Source organism: Erithacus rubecula, assembly GCF_903797595.1.
Source record: "Erithacus rubecula genome assembly, chromosome: 4".
Lineage (NCBI taxonomy): Eukaryota > Metazoa > Chordata > Aves > Passeriformes > Muscicapidae > Erithacus > Erithacus rubecula.
Window position 1 is genome coordinate 5995347 of NC_136686.1, and position 16417 is coordinate 6011763.

General features: G+C 43.9%; 1 protein-coding gene across 3 annotated transcripts in view; it reads left to right on the forward strand.

Annotated features, from left to right (window-relative positions):
• The first annotated feature begins 483 nt into the window (after positions 1-483).
• The window catches only part of STK38L (serine/threonine kinase 38 like), a 44135-nt gene continuing 28201 nt past the window's right edge, over positions 484-16417 (forward strand). The window contains exons 1-2 of one of the 3 annotated variants that reach the window (XM_079304241.1): positions 510-566; positions 8573-8734. The gene's annotated coding sequence lies outside the window, so the exon portion shown is untranslated. Of the gene's footprint in view, positions 567-1167; positions 1192-8572; positions 8735-16417 lie in introns of those variants that run through there. The other 2 variants (XM_079304239.1, XM_079304243.1) reach the window with 2 other exon arrangements.

The window sequence follows — 16417 nt, forward strand, 5'->3', positions numbered from 1 at the left end:
CTGTGCCAGGGAAAGGCTGAGGGAGCTGGGGCTGTCCAGGCTGGAGAGGAGCCCCAGCTGAGAGGGGCCCTGAGCCCTGGGTGTCCCTGTGTGCAGGGAGGGCAGAGCAGGGCCAGGCTCTGCTCCAGGGCCCAGCAATGGCACCAGAGCCACGGGCAGGGACTGAGCCCAGGGGGCTCCACCTGCACATGGGGCACAACACATGGGTCCTGTGCAGTGACCGAGTGCGGAGAGGACGGCGAGTCTCCCTCGCGGGGGATACCCAGAGCGGTCCGGACACAGCCCAGCGCCGTGCGCCCGCAGGCTCAGGGAAGCAGCCCCGGCGCTCCCGGCGCGGCCGCCCCACGGCGGGACGCGGCTGCGAGGGACGCGGGGCGGGGCGAGCGCCAGGGGGCGGGGCTGGGCGGGGCCAATGGCGGCGCGCGCCGGCGGCCGCGGCCAATGGCGGCGCGGGGCTGGGCGGCGCGCGGCTCTCGCGAGAGCCGGCGGGTAAACATCGGCCCCCGCCGCGGGCCCGCCCGCTGCCATTAGCGCGGGGGCGGCGCCGCGCTCGGACCGGGCGCGAGGTGAGTGCAGAGGCGAGCCGGGTCCTGAGGGGAGCCGGGCACCCTCGCCCCGGCGCTGCCCGCGGGAACAGCGCTGGCGCGCAGCCGCTGGAGACTGGGAATCCCTCCCTGCCTTCCCTCTTTCCTCCCCCCGCACCGTGAGGCAGCAGGAGCAGCCATCGCCGTGGAGGCTGTGGGAGCGCAGCCTCAGCCTCGGCTGCGGGGACGGTCGGGGTTCGCCCGCCTGCCCCTCGGGTGGCTCGTCCCCCTGTCCCTGGGGTGACCTGTGGCTCGTCCCCCTGCCCCCGGGGTGCCTTGTGCCCCTGTCCCGGGGGTGTCGGTGCGGGGACAGGGGCGAGCCCGCTGTGGGCAGCGGGGCCGGGGCTGCGCCGAGACCCCGCCGGGAGGGTCCGGGTTGGGCTGTGCTCGTGCTACAGAACGTGGCTCTGGGCTTAAGGGTGTCCTGCCCTCTTTAGAAATAAATAAATAAAGGGACGAAATGATCTCCGTAATGCGCTTAGAAAAGCAAACAACCTTCACAAGTTTCCACTCGCGGGAGGAGCAAATCCCAAACCTTCCGCCGAGCCGGAACTGAGGCCCCCGCGCTTTGTCTCGTTGTGTCTTTGGACAATTCTCATTGACTCAGGTAAAAGTTAAGTGTTAGAACTTACCGAGGTCTCGCAGCTGTTGTTTGGTTTTTCTTGGTCTGGAACGCCTTGGGTCAGAATAGCAGAGTTCACACGCGTGCCTCCGCTGATGTACCTGCTTCCTCTGCAAAATCCAGGCTGGGAATAAATGAGCCGTGCTGGAGCCTCTGAATCTGGTTTTTGGTTTTTTTTTAAACGAGGCTTTTTCAGTGTGACATTTGGTGGAATGTATTGGTTTTGCTTCTTCCTTCTTTTTTGGAGAGTCTTGACTCCAGATGTCGGGGTTTGTCAGGTGTGCTGATTCAGTGTTTTGATTACAGTTTTTTAAAGTCACTTAAAGCAGAGGGATCTTTTTTATGAGTGTTTATAACGCTAATAAATCTCACTAAGTTGTTGTGCCTGCTCCATAAAAGATGCCTGAATATACACAGGGATCTGAAAAATTGTTTTCATTCCTTATCCGTCAGGAATGAAAGAATATCGGCTTTAATTTTACTCTGAAGAGTGAAAAGAAACAGGAACCCACAGACTATTGACCTGAGAGATGATGATCAGTGGGCACCCTCATTGCATGTCAGAAATCTGTTACTGTATCCAATAGAATTGCTGCAGTTTTACCTTCTGTGCCACAGGTATACTTATTTTCCTGCCTTTGTCAAGAAGTGTCTTGGATAGGAAAAGTCAAATTTGCATAGCTCTATTAACTCATTTGTTTTTCATAATGTACATGGCATACTGTATGTTCAATTTAAATATTTTTGTTTAGCAGAGCTTTAAAAAATTCTAAACGTTTATTTCTCAAACATTTCAGGGGAAGACAAATCCCTAGCCACTAGCTAAGCAGAATTCAGAAGCAGGTATTCACAGAGGACAGGTATCATGCCTTATTTCCTTCTGCCTTTTTTCTTTCTTTTTTTTTTTTTTTTCTCTAGAAAGTTAGTCTGTGTTAAAAAACCAGACACCAAACCCACATGCCATCATTAACTTGCAGTGGACTTGGACCAGGCCTGTGCTCTTGGTGAAGGAATGTTCCCAGGACAGAAATTTTGGATTTCTGTCAGATGATTTGTTGTGGACTTGCTTGTTTGAGCTTTTTGGTGCTGAGCTCGGGGGGTCTGATGTGCAGTGGGGTCCCTGGTGGGACTCTCCTGGATTGGAACAATATGGGATGCCACACTGGAGCTCAGTGCATGTGGCTGGGATTTGCTAACATGTTCTTTCTCAGGAGCTCTGTGTAGCCTCCCTTGGCTCATCTATCATTTTGTCCCCAGAGTTTGAATGGTGGGTAGGAGGTTTTTATTCATTTGGGTTACTGCTGTAGTTTGGGGTGGCTCTTGAATCCTGTGGTGACCACAAGGAGCTTAGTCACTGTGTGTGTCCCCTGGATCTGTCTAGGCAGTGGCTTTGTCTTGCTTTCAAACCTTATCTTCTCCCTACAGATTCAGTTTTTGCTCAGTTCAGGTTTATTCCAATAAAAATGTTGTTCTTCCCACCAAGTTTAAGCTGAGCTTTAGTTAAAATGTGAAGCCAGTTGTGATATTTGTATTCCAGGAGATGCAGGGTAGACATGGAAATTGCAATGAAACGAATTGCTTCTCTGAATGCAGAATTCATCAGCACAAAGCCTGCTAAGCTGATATTATATGGTAAATGGTTTGCTTTTAGTCTCCCAGAAAGAGGCTTTGTGTCTTAGGGTAATGGCAGTTGACATAAATCAAACATACAATTGTCCACAAAATCATTTAATCTTCTCTTGTTGCTTATTTCAACATATAGCTGCACTTAGAGCAGACCTGCCACTAGTGGTAATTGCATTGCTGTGGGTTGAAAATATGGGTTTGATAAATAACTGGAGACTAATTTTTGAGATAGGTTGGTGCAGAGTTTTTCAAAGAATGGTGATTGAATAACAGTTTTTGTTGTGCAAAAAATTGTTACACTGAGGTAAGCCAATTTAATATTGTGGGGTAGGAAATCAGAACTATTTATTTCGTGTTATGAATTTAAATAGTGAGCTGTATTTAAGGTGACGGAGTCTTGTCTTGAAGACTCAGAAATCAGTTGTCAAATGTAGCAGAGCAGACTTTATAATTTGGTACAGAAAATCCTGCAAGTCTGTAGTTAAAAACTACAGAATAACTTCTGGCAGTCCCACTGCTCCTGTATTTGCATGGGGAAGTAGTGGAATATTTTCCTCTTAACCATATAAAACAAAACAGGAAGTAGGGGAAGAAATAAATGATCAAGAAAAACTCCGTTTCCTTGTCATAAATAATTTGATCAGTATGGGAAGCATTAAAATGGGCATTAGTTGTGAAATTAGGTAATCTTGTAAGGCGTGCATTGATATCTCATTAAATACTTTTTACAGATTAAAAAAGCAAAGGAAAGTGGTGAGTCAGGAAAGAATATTAATTTTTATGCTTCAAATATCTGATTTTCTGATTTCTTGGTAATTTAGGTGTTGGATTTTATATTCTGGTTCGAACTGTAGACTTACAACTTGGTTTGTGTTGCATGCCTTTAATATTTATACCTACAAACTTGCAAATTTGTTAGCTGACTCATGGTTTTATGAGAGTGACAATTGATCAGAATGTGAAGGAAAGAGACACCTAGAATTTGGAAGATGGGATTTCGATTGTCTAAGGAACAGTTGTCTCTATGTTTTTATCAGTAAAAGGAGCAGTGATTGATTAAAATGCTAGCCTGGGTTTATGGGATTTCACAAGACTGAGAATGTCCTGAAGTAGTAAAAAGAGAATCAACTATTCACCTTTCAGTAGCATGGAACAGCCAAGATGAAGTAATAGTTTGGTGTGTGCAGGTTGTGCAAACAGATGGAGTTTATCAAAGGTGACAGAATGAATGGGAGGAAGTCAAGGAATAACTCAGATCTGTATGGGAGAGGAAAGCTTACTGTATTACAGCTTATATTAACTGTGTCTCTTATGTTCCAGAGTTTGAGCCTGTGATCACTGACATGCTGTAGAGGAGCTGCAGTCTTAGCAAAGACCTTTGTGTATTGGAGTGTGTTAAATTTCTTTCCACAGAAGGGGAAACAAAATAATATTTTTCTTATCTTTGACCAGCTAAAAGGTCGTGAAATCTTTTTCTACTTTGTGTAATAAAGAGAGTTTCTTGTAAAAGATGTTTACAGTTCTGAGAGCACTGTGTGTAATGTCACATTAAGTACTGCATTTATGAAATGTGCCCAGGTATTTTAGCAATTAAATCTCCTGGTAGGAAAACAAAAGCTGACCATCCCCCAGACAAGCACTTGGAAAACTTGGCCTTCCCAGAAAGTTCAAAGATGAAAGTCATCACTGGAGTAAGACACCCAACTCCCCAGAATGGCTGCTGAAGGCAGAAAGAGCAGAGGAGAGGGGCTTGGCAGGAGCAGCTTGTCACCCTGGGGAGCTGTGTGTGCACAGGTGTGTCTGCTGGTGGTGCAGGCTCCCCATCCCTGCCCCTGAGGCAGCAGACAGGGAGAGACAGAGACAGCTTCTCTGCCATGCTGGTGCTGTGCCACGAGCTTCCTCCAGGATCACTGAGGAAGGCAGATGGGGTCTCTTCCTGCCAGATCACTGCCACCTTGGAGACTCTTGTGTTTTTATGTCTCAGTGTTTTTATGACTTCACTGGTAAAAACCTACGTACAGCTGCACTTATAGGTAAATTCCAAAGGATATTTCCTTGTCTTCAGGAGGGCTGTTGTCCACAAACCAGCCAAGATGTGGATGGCCTCATCACAGAATCTCTTTACCCTTGTTTGAAGCTGAACTTTGAATTAAATGTCTCAGATTTCCATGCATCACACCTGTGCACAGAGGAGGGGACAGGTTGCAGGTGTCCCAATATTGCCCCTTTATTACCCAGTGCAGAGCTGCCTCTTTGACTAATTGGCTAGATTTGAACCAGTCTCTAGAGAAGGCAGGGGCAGTTCACAGGCTTCAATGTTCTTCTCTTTCCCATAAAAATTGAGATAAACCTTACCTTTCAGGAGAAAATCCCTTTTCCCAGATTAGCCAAGTAGAAATGGCAGACCTTAGACCAATGGCATCAGGCTCCTTTTGTCTTTTGTATATTGGAAAAGTGTTTATTACAGGCATTTCTTAAAATTTGTTTTAATTACTTTTTACAATGAACAGTTGCATAATGTGTTCCCTGCCCTTCCCTCTTGCTGGTGCCTTATAAGGGAGGTAACCAGAAAGGCAGCCAAATATCAGCCTGATGATGAAAGAATTGTTCCACTTAAAATGTCACTAATTTTTATCCTGCTGAGTCCTGTATGGAGAGCTTACATTAGTAGCTCCCCAGACAAAAGCATTGCACTGTATTGTTTAAAGACAGCTGTTGTTTCTTGAAGTTAAAGATTCCTCTGTTCTATGCTCTGTGGTGTTTCCAGAGAGGGAAAGGAGAACAAATTAAGGATTTAGTGGGAGTACCTGTTTCTTCAAACAGTAGCAACTGGATATGTTGAATGAAGCCTGTTTAACAGTAATTAAAAGTATAATTTAACAAGCTGTAAAATCTGGAACTGTAAGGGAATTTTGTGTTCAGCATACGAGGTTCTCCGTGGGATGCAGTCACTCAGCAATGAGAGCCATGGCTGGTACAGACAGGTAACAGGCAGCTGCTAAAGCACATTCCCATTTAGTGCAGTAAAGGCTGTTGCTTATCAGACACTGGTGTAGCAAATACTCTTGGTGAGACTTAGCAAGGCAGTTTAAAAGACTGGGAGAATTGGGATTGTTCAGTCTGGAAAAGAGAAGCTTTGGTGTGACCTCACTGTGGCCTTCCAGTGCCTGAAGGGAGCCACAGGAAAGAGGGAGAGAGACTCTGGACAAGGGCCTGGAGTGACAAGAGCTTCAAAGTGACAGAGGGGAGGTTTAGATTGGAGATGGGGAAGAAATTTTTCCCTGTGGGGGTGGTGAGGCCCTGACACAGGTTGCCCAGAAAAGCTGTGGCTGCCCCTGGATGCCTGGAAGTGTTCCAGGCCAGGTTGGATGTGTCTTGGAGCAAGCTGGGCTAGTGGCAGGGGGCTGGAATTGGATACTCTTTAAGGTGACCTCCAACCCCAAGCAGTCTGTGATTCTGTGAAGTAAGTTCTTTGACTGACTTGTCATATTTCACATGTATAAATCAAAAGTTTTATTGTGCCTAAAGAAAATTTATCTTGCTAAACTCATCTGTCTGGTGATAGTTTAATTTATTTCCTTCACTTCATGAAGTTAGTTATAGCATGTATGTCCATTTCCATGAACGCTGTAGGAAAGGAAATCTTGATGTTCAGGTTTATTGGGGAGAGAGAAGAGAAACCAACCAACCCTGATGATATTGCAAGCACAATTTCTAGTCAAGTCTTATTGTTTAGTCCTTCCCCAATCTTCACAGCCATAGGTAGTCTTAGAAAGTAGTGACTAAGGGCGGAGAATCAAGGTTTATTAAAACAGGAGCTGCTCATGAATTATCTCTCAAATCTCCTGTGAGCAAAGAATATAAATGACCACTTTATGTTGAAGTGTATTAGATGGTTCCTCTTATAGTTAATTATTGTATGGACACTCCTGCTTTGTGTTTAATTTAACAGAGAAGGAGAGATCATATAAAGTCTGTATCACTTGAGCATCTTAGCCCACTTGTAGTCTGGGTATGGTGACCTCACTGCACAACTACCTAAGTAGCAATTAGAAACTCTTCTGTGGGCTTTTTTCCCTTCATTAAAAAAAAAAAAAAACAACAGTCCACAAAAATTATGTGAAAGAACATCAGTCTCCTGCAAGTTGGTTGTTCTTTGTGAAATCAAAGTGAAGTTTAAGTTAGACAAAATGACAGTAAGGCCAAGACTGCTGTCAAGGCACAAAACATTCTCAGCCCATCATCCATCTTCCAGCCCTTTGGACCACAGGCTGGAAATCCCTAAGTTATGATGAGCTGTAGTAGTAGGAATGAGAAAATAGCTTCAGGTAAGAGATTGAATTGCAGGGAGATTTTGAGAAGGAGATCTGGAAAAACAATACCAGTTGTTTGGAAGATGAAGGGAATACAGGAGGGGATTCTTCTACCTTATTAATTATTTTTCCTTTCTTTACTCCTTGTTTTTTGGTTTTTTTCCCCATGAGCCAGTGATAAAGGGAAAAGAACAAAGTGGAATTCTTTAAATTGTCAAGCTTTGCTGGCAAATCTTCAAAGAAATTGGAAATTTTTTTTACCTTTCTTACATTGCACCAGTTCTTGACTGCTCTAGTTCTCAGTAATCAACAGTGTTTACAGGCAACATTCATCCTTTCCTTCAACAGGAAGGAACACACTGAAGTCTCTGTGAGCCCTAGGTGCAAAGTTGTCTCCAATATTTGAGGCCATGTGGCTATGGTAGTGTTACAGGAGAGTAAATCTGGGGTGAATCCTTGGATTCCAGCTGTGCTGTTGTGGTAGTCATATGGAAGTATGGAGGTCTCTAGGTGAGAATTTAGAATTAGAATCTGTCTACCAGCTAATCAGTTTGAGCAGGTAAATCCTGGCACTTCCAAAGGTTGGTTGTACCTGGCATGTAATTGAGATGCTATTGAGCTTGTGTAAAAGTTTCTTGTGTGCTCTTGCTCTGGGCTTTGTCACGATGAGGAGTGTGGAATGAATGCCATACTGATATGATCAATGCAGAGAATTTCAGGCCATGGATGTGTCAGTGGGCTTGAGCAATATGTGGATGTTGAAGTGAAGTATTTCAGCTCTAATCCCAGCTCCTTCCATGAGGATTGCTGGTGCTGCTGCAGGCTGACCTAAAGGAACTTTGCTCTTGGTTTTTCAGGAGGCATCTGAGTACAACCTGCCCTGTTCCCTGCTCCCAGTTCAGGCTGAAAGCATTGCAAGCATTGTCTCTGGCAGCTGGGCTTCATTCATAACTCCAGGGTCTTAGGCTCACACTTGGATTCCTTTAAGCCCCATTTAATCCCAGAGGGCACCTGATTCATGTGAACTGTTTGCTTTTGCTCTCAGACACGTAAGCCACTTTTGTAGTGGTACATAAAAAAAGAAAGAACAAATCCCCTTCAGAGTTCAGGAGAAAGAGATGAACATTGTATCACCAAAATCAGGTAGGAGAGAATTTCTCCTGTCTGAATACACACTGACCTACAGCACTGACTGGAGCTGCTTCTCACAGCTTGTGCTGCAGCCTGGCTGCTGACAGAATAACTTTGAGCACCTCTGCTGCAAAGAGGTTCCTTGGAGCCTGCCAAAAATACTGCTGCCTTCACCTTTGGTCCTCAGTTAGAAGCAAAGCTCTGGCCTTTGTGAGGGTACAAAGAAGAAATATACTTGCCCTTTTAATGTTCAAATAAGCAAAATAACATTCTGCTCTGTAAAATAATCTTTGCAGTCAGATGGATCATTTGGAGAATGACCAATGGATACACATACTTTTTTAATGCGTACTTTGGATCACTGGATTTGAGAGGATTGAAATCATAGTGGAAAGTCAGAAAAGAGAAGGAAGTAATTATGAAGTAATTGGGGGGGAGATAGTTATACTCTAATAAAGGTAAGTTGTTTTAGCTAATTTTCTCTCTGCCTTTTTTGTTAAACAAACAGCAATATTTAGAATGCCAGTTGCAGTTTTTTTTATGGTTCAGTCCAGTTTCAGGTGTTGACCCCCAGGCACAGAATGAGCTTGTGCTGCTTTGGGAGCAAGGGCTGCAAGAGAAGAATTATAATGACAATTTTGCTTATTCTGTTTTGCTTTAAGAAAAACAATCCAAGAAACTGAAAGATGTTAGTGTTATTTGTATTTTTTTGTTGTAGAAGCTGATTTTTGAAATTAGTCCTGACAGTGTCTTTCTCATTTCTCTATGCCTGTAATTTCTCAGTCTGAGAGCCAGAGCATAAATTTTCTTGGTTCTTTTGCTGAAGTGCTCATTGGTCATGTCATCTTTAAAGATGTACAGACTGAGGAGCTAAAAGCCTTTCTATCCTTGCTTAGGGCATTAGGGAGAGTAAATCTGCATGTGCCTGTGTGCAGCTGGAGAATGCAGTTGCAGAATGAGATTTTCTTATGTCAGTGTGGAATCCAAATGCTTTCTCTCCCTCACTTGTGTGCCAAGGCAAGGCTGGGCTTTGCCACAAAGATTGGTTAATTAAGGGTCACCCACCCCTTTTCTCCTTGGATCCTCAAGTAAATCTTCCTCAGATGTTGCAAACTATTAAACCCCAAGTAGGAGCAGTGCAGCTCAAGCTCCATACTTGTCCTGGATGGAAGGCCAGACTCCTGTCTGGAACATCTGAGTTGGTGCTTTGGGTGCAGCTTCCTTCTGTTCAGGGGTGGGGATGATCCTGTCAGCAAAGCACCTGCTTTACAGGATGGAGTCACTGACACAAGGGGGCTGCCAGTATTGATGTGCATCCAGGCAGGGAAACAGGGGCTTTGTCCTGTGCTGTAGCAAGCACCTGCCTTTGCTTTTCCCTTCCTTGGATAGATCAGGAATGTAGTTTGTGTTTGACCCTGACTGTAGGGTCTTTAATGAAATAGAATTTAGCTAAGGAAGCTTTACTGAATGCATTCCAGTGGCTTTCCAGATTAATGGTATTGACTGATGTATGAATAAAATAAACACCTAAGAATTTCTTGTAATTCTTGATATCCTTTGGTACCTCAGTGCTAATTGTAAGCAAGAAAACCCCCCTTTTTTTTTTTTTTATTATTCTGCTACTCTCATTGAATTTGGTGGTATAACTCTCATCAGCTTTGAGGGAGAGGGCACTGACAAAGAATAATCCTGCCTGTTGTGAATACTTAGGACATTTTTTGATGTGCTAGACAGATATGAGTGTGCTGAGATGTTTTTCATGAGTGGTTTTTCAATATTGAAACATGGTACTCTTTGAGGTACTGGCCACATTTGACTCTGTGTACTTCACAGGCATGGTTCAATCAGTTTAGCAGCTGTTTACAAAGCACCAAAATTCAGAAGGCTTTCATCTCTGAATGAAACTCTTTCTTTTTGATCAACTTGGCACCTCTGAATTTACTGAGCAGCACCAGTCCCTAATATTGTGTGATTAGATTGAGTTACCTCCTGCCATCCCAATGCAAAAAGCTCCATTAATTAATGGAATCGACCCATGTTTTCAAAGCTATGAATTGTTTTCATGACACATCCAGCTAAAATTACTTTGTTTGCTTAAAGCAGAGTCTATAATATTGTTACTTAGTTTTCTAAATTGGTATTGCTTGCTTCAAGCCCTTTTACTGGCAAGATACAAGTCAAATACCAAGTGATTGATTTCTTTGAAATAAAGTGATTGGTTCAAGGTGAACCTCTGTTTCTGTGCTAAATTTTCTTAAAAGAAAAACACTTGAGAGCTCTGAAACTTTTGTTGGCTCCAGAAAGAAATACAGTTACAAGGTGGGATGGGACTATTCCTGCTCTCCTTTTGCATGGTTCTAGCATATTGGAAGCCAGCAGGTCTTGGGCTTTACTACTGCTAAAGTGTTGGATTCCAGTATTACTTAAAGGAATGCTTAGATTAGTTCATATTTACTAAAAATGCTCTGGGATGTTTTCGAAAAGATGCTGGATAAAAGCACTTTGTGTTTTGAAGGAGAGGGCTATTTTGAGGGAGGATAATTCTTTTTCCCTACCTTATTCAGTCCTTGGCCTTTAGAATGGTATCAACAAAGGAAGTGACTCTTACAGATGCTTTTATGATGTGGTTATTAATTTGCTGCTGGACTGAGAGCCCTTGACTCATTTCATGTAAGCCACCAAAGAGCTATTTCCAGTCACTGCCTGGACCAGGTCTTGGAGCTGAAAGATGTCCTCTCTGCCTGCCAGCCATGCCTCAGAAGAATCATAACAACTTGCATTTCAAATATTTCAACATGATAATTCAGCCTTTGAAGTTTTGGCACCTGTTTGGCAAGGGATGTCTCCAAAGAGGTATTTTTAGCAAGCACTGTATATATAGAGCTTCAGATCTTCATCTTCTTTCTTTATGTGGAGAATATTTTTACTGTCTCTGAGGTGCCCAGAGTTAAAGGCTGTGAAAATGACAAGATGCTCAAGCCACAGTTGGATTCAAATTTAAATTTGGTGGGAGCTGTGCCTATCCACATTACAGACTCGTCTGGCCCTCTTCTGCTGGAAGATCCAGTGTCCTGTGGTGCAGATAGGGAGGAGGGATGCCACCTATTTTGCTTGCTTCATTGGGCTTTTGGAACTTAATTTAACTGAAAGTGAAATCTGTTTGCTGAGGATGGGTCTCTTAAGGTGCTTGAGAAGCCTGTTAGAGGCTTTGGAGATGATGAGGAGAAGCAAACTGCTAAATCCAAAGACTCATTCTCATCACAACAAGAGCTGGCATTGTGTCAGATGCCAGGCAGGATTCATCTACCTGCCTTAGGTGTTGGAAAGTTGCACATCCAAAGCAGCTTGACATCTTAACAATCTGGGGTAGTCAGTGGACTTGGAAAAATACTGGGAGGAAGTGTTTGCTTCTGCCTCCTGCAAGAGTGACTAGAGATGGAGAAAAATAAGGGTGCAGGGAAAGCCTGGTTGGACTTGCAGTTGTGCTGCCTTGAATGAACACGCTGATAGTGCTGTGTGACTCCTGAGCAGCTCCCCGTGGCAGATGAAATGTCAACAATAACCAGATCTAGTGGGTTCACTTTTGTCAGATATCCCTGCAGGTGCATGCAAGAACTTGTGAATTCCCAGCCTCCTTTTGTTTTGCCAGCAGCATGGCCAGGATCTGTTTGTTTTTCTCCAGAGGAGCGTGAAGAATGTGCTCCCTCCACAGCAGCTGTGAGAGCCCCAGGGCTCCTGTGATCCTCTGCAGTTGCACCTCTGAAGAATCCCTGGGCTCAGGTCAACTGAGCTTTTTCTTCTGTTTCCTGCTGTAATTCTAGATTTTCCCATAGTTCGTTGTGGCATTTAGTGTTAAAAATAGGATTCCATAAAGTGTTTTTATGTTCCTGAAGTGCACACACTTTCTTTTTCAAATGTGTGTCTGTGTGAAGCCTTGCCAGAGGAGACTCTTTGCCCAGTGCTGACCTGATCTGACTGTAATACTAAACTCAAGGTGAGATTCAGGACTAGTGCACTAATTCTGTGTCTCAGCTCTTCCTTCAGCTTTTTGACAGGTTCTGCAAGTTACTCTTGGTGCCTCAGATGCTGGTGCTGCATAGTTAACTTTTGAGTTAATTTTTTTTCTGGTGACTGTGATTAATTTGGTTAAGCCTTGCTTTCTGCATTTCTGAAATCAGACTGAAATTGTCTGCATTTTTTGAGAACTTTGTGTGAGAACCATCCCTGGAAGTGTTCAAGAAAATTTTAGGTGGCACCTAATGCTTTGGTTGAGTTGATATGGTGGTGTTTGGTCAAGGACTGGACTTGATCTTGCAGGTCTTTTCCAACAGTGATAGCTCTGGGATTCTCTGCTATATTTCTGCTACTAAATGAAGGGGGTCTGTTCCCTACAGGCTGCTGTAGATGCTTGTTACAAATCAGGGATCTTCCCTTGCTCATACACCTTCAAAATCCTGCCAGTAGTGAAGGCTGGGTTTGCTTCATTTCCTTCTCAGTGCAGGTGATACAGTTGCCAACTTGCATTATCAAGATCATGTGTTTTATGTTTCAGTTTTGCAAAGCACCTGGAGATCTGGTTGAAAATATTTTAAAGGGGCAAAACATAATTTGGTTGAAGGCTGGGAGGAAGGTAAATGACACAGGGAAACAGAATCAAGCCTGCAGCTCCAGTTCATTGCATGTTGGAGATCTTTCTGGCATTGTTAACACAAGGGGTAACCCAGAGGAGAGGAAAGCAGCTTGAGGCTTGCTAGCAACCCCAAGAGACCTTTGCAGCTTTGGGCATGCTGGGAAGAGGGAGGGCACACCTTCCCTCCTGGAGGCTGCCAGCAGAGCAGCTTCCCTCTGCTTTCAGGATTTACTGAAATTTCCATAATTGATTTTGCAAAATTTTACTCAAGGGGATGCAAAAAAAAAAAAAAAAAAAAAAAAAAGGTAGACTAGCCTCCAGGTCTTGTTTCCAATCCCAAGTTACCATCTTAGATCTGGGGAGAGAAATGAATTTTTTATTATGGACCTAGGGTAGGGAGTTAGGGTTCAGTATCAATGGAATAAATAGTGCTGGTTTCTGTCAGACCTTTTCTGACTGCCAGAGGTAGTTCTAAAATAAGGGATTTCATTTTGTAAATGAGTGCAAGTTAAAACATATTTTAAGGCTCAGTTGAAGCAATAATTAATCATCTGAGGAATCACAGATGTAAATGTTTTTGATTCTGTGCTAATACTACTTTATTAGACTTTCTCTTTATTTTTTGGTGCACCTTACATTTTCCAAAGTGAAGAGAATAGAGCAGAGCAGCTGCTTCCTTGTGATTTGTGAAATTGGGGCATATTGTCTCTTACCCTGTGCTATATCAGTGTGACAAACCACATTCCTGGTACTGCCTACTGGGAAACTGTAAAACTTTCCAAAGGTTGCCTATTTATCAGTGCTTTAAAAGGCAGCTGATTAATGTTATTTGCATATGAGCAGCAGAATATGTAAACACTGGGGAGTCACTGGAGGAATGCTCTCAGCTGGACTCACAAGAGCAGCAATTCTCCAAGGCTGCTGAAGATCAGATTGGAAATGCCATCACCGAATTTGGCCTCTTGCAGAGCATTGATACTTTGTGGTTCTTCCTGTTGCTCTTTTCCATGTATTTCCCCCCTGTTTCTGAGTTCACAGTGAGATTTCAGCCCTGTTTTTGGAACAGTGCAAGCCATCTCAGGTGCTTATCTTGCCACACACCCTTCCAAACCCACGATACTCAGATCAGTGCTTGGCTGCAGCCCTCAGATGGGCAGCTCACACAAAGGAGGGCACACGTCTCATGTTTTAGGTTAAATACTGAATTTTCAGAATTAACCAATAGCTTCTTAATACTTAGACCCTAGTCCTTTGTCTCTGTGAACTCCTTAAACCCCCTAACATGACCTGCTGGCTACAGGAATGATGTTTGCTTTCTTGTAGGGTAACTGGGGCACACCCTAAGTACGTTTTCTTTTTCTTTCTGTATGGTTTGTTTCTGCACATAGGAAATAAAGTAGAATCCAGATCATCTGTTACTTAATGCAGTTTCCTGTGTTGTAGCCACAAGAGCATCCTTCCTCTGTACATACATCATCTGCAATTAGAAACAGAAAACTCCAGATACTCACTACTTCAATACTTGCATCATTGGCAAATGACAGCAATTTAATCTGGTTTTATTTTGCAGAATTTTTCCACTTGAAGTCACCATTAGGTGTTTTGTTAGGGATACCTGAGCTGGTAGCTATTCTTGGAGAATGTTTGAATAGACTGAGAGGAGATGCATTAAGGAATGAGTGAGAAATTAGGATGGGCCTTTAAGTGAATGTTCCTGATGTGTTCCCATAGATCAGGTACATCATTGCTTGAAGTCTTTGAGTGACCATGAAACTATTCAGATTCAAGTACAGGTTGTGTCTGTCTGCTGCAGGGTGGGCTTTGCTGCAGCTCAGCTTTGCTATTGAGCTTTGTCCATGCTGGAACCAGGCAGTGTCCCAGGAGGAGAACTTGGGGGAGCTCAGCACATGGTACAAACCCTTCCTAGACTTTGTAAATGTGACTGGGGTGATCATGGAGAGTGCAGCACATGGGTGGGTGCTCAGCTGTTCATCATGAGTAGCCTCACCTTGACCATTTCCATCAGAATCAAGTGGATTGTGCTCTGTACTGTTGCAGACTGAAGCAAAGGGAATGTCAGAAAGTAGTTACAGCCTGTGTTTTGAGTTTTGCACAGCTTTCCTCTCCACCAGCCCATTTCCAAACAGAGCCAGCCAAAGTGGGGGCAAGAGGGGTGTGACTCATTGGTGGGAGTCAATGTTTGTGTAACAGCTGTCACCGTGGGGCTCTGGGGTTTCTGTTGCACCCAAACTGACATAAATGGCCTCTGTCCAAAGGGACAGCCCTGTCCTCCCACTGCCACAAGTGTATCCAAACTTCACTGGGATGTAGTCCAAGTCTGGCTGCCTGCAAAAGGGGCAGTGCTGTTCTCCCCCTTGTCCTCTGTGCCTGTCCCTATTTAATTGCTTCTCTTTCACTGAATTTGTGGAATTGGAGGATGGGACAAACCAATTTGCTGATCTTATGGAAGAATGGTCTCCTTTTCACAAGAGCATGGCCTGGTTGGTTGCTTAATTTTGTCAGGCTGCTGAGTTGCCCTAACTGGTCTGCAGCTGCATTATTAGGAAAACTTTAGGAGTGTGTGGCTGGGACTTGAGGGATCAGCCCAGTGGAGAGGAAAGGACTCTTCTTTCTAAGAACCAACTGTAGACCTGCACTGACAAGTCCTTGAAGCAGGACTTGGCAGCAATGTCTGTCCTTTCTGTGTAAGGGCCTTGAGCATAGGGCCCATCCCCATAAGGAAATGTTAATGTTAAATAATATTTCAAAAGTGGAAATGATCTCATTCTTCCTACGGCTTATTTGGGTTTTTCTCTGGTTACTATTTATGGGAAATAGCTGCTTGTGTGCAACTTGTCAAGCAATCCAGGGCACTGCCTGAAAGTTGTCTTTATTTGCCACTCCACCAGTCTGCATCTTGACCCATTGTTTGTACAAAACTGGTATTTCCGTGCAGATTTCCTGCAGGTAACTCCACTTGTATTTATCTGCACTTGACTGATAAAGAAATGGAGGCACAATGACACTTGGTCACCTTACAGGGCAGCAGAGGCTTTCACCTTGAAAAGGAACAGTGAGAGCCGTTCTGTAGGGACACTAGTGTTTCTTCTCCTTTGCTTGAGGTGAGCCCTGTTCCATGAAGAGTCCTTCTTTTACTGATGAGTCTTGCTCCTTTTTTCAGTCAGGAGAGTGCTTAGCCCTCAGGACATGCTCCAAGGCTTTCTGTTCTGCGGGCTTCCATGGTGGGAAAGGTTTGCTCTTAGAGAATTTGTCATCTTTTTCTGCTTTTCTTGCCATAATCTATTTCATTTTGTAAGCATAGGAAACTGGGCTCTTTAAATTTGATTTATTTATTTCTAATCTGGAAATTTACCCTTTCATGCATGTTAAACATACAGCCTTAATATCTTGTAGGAACTTAAGCAGATGTCTTCTGTTCTTTTCCCCTCTTCCTCCCTTGCAGTTGGATATAGCCAGTGCTTTTATCCACACCCTGGTTTGCTTCTCTTTA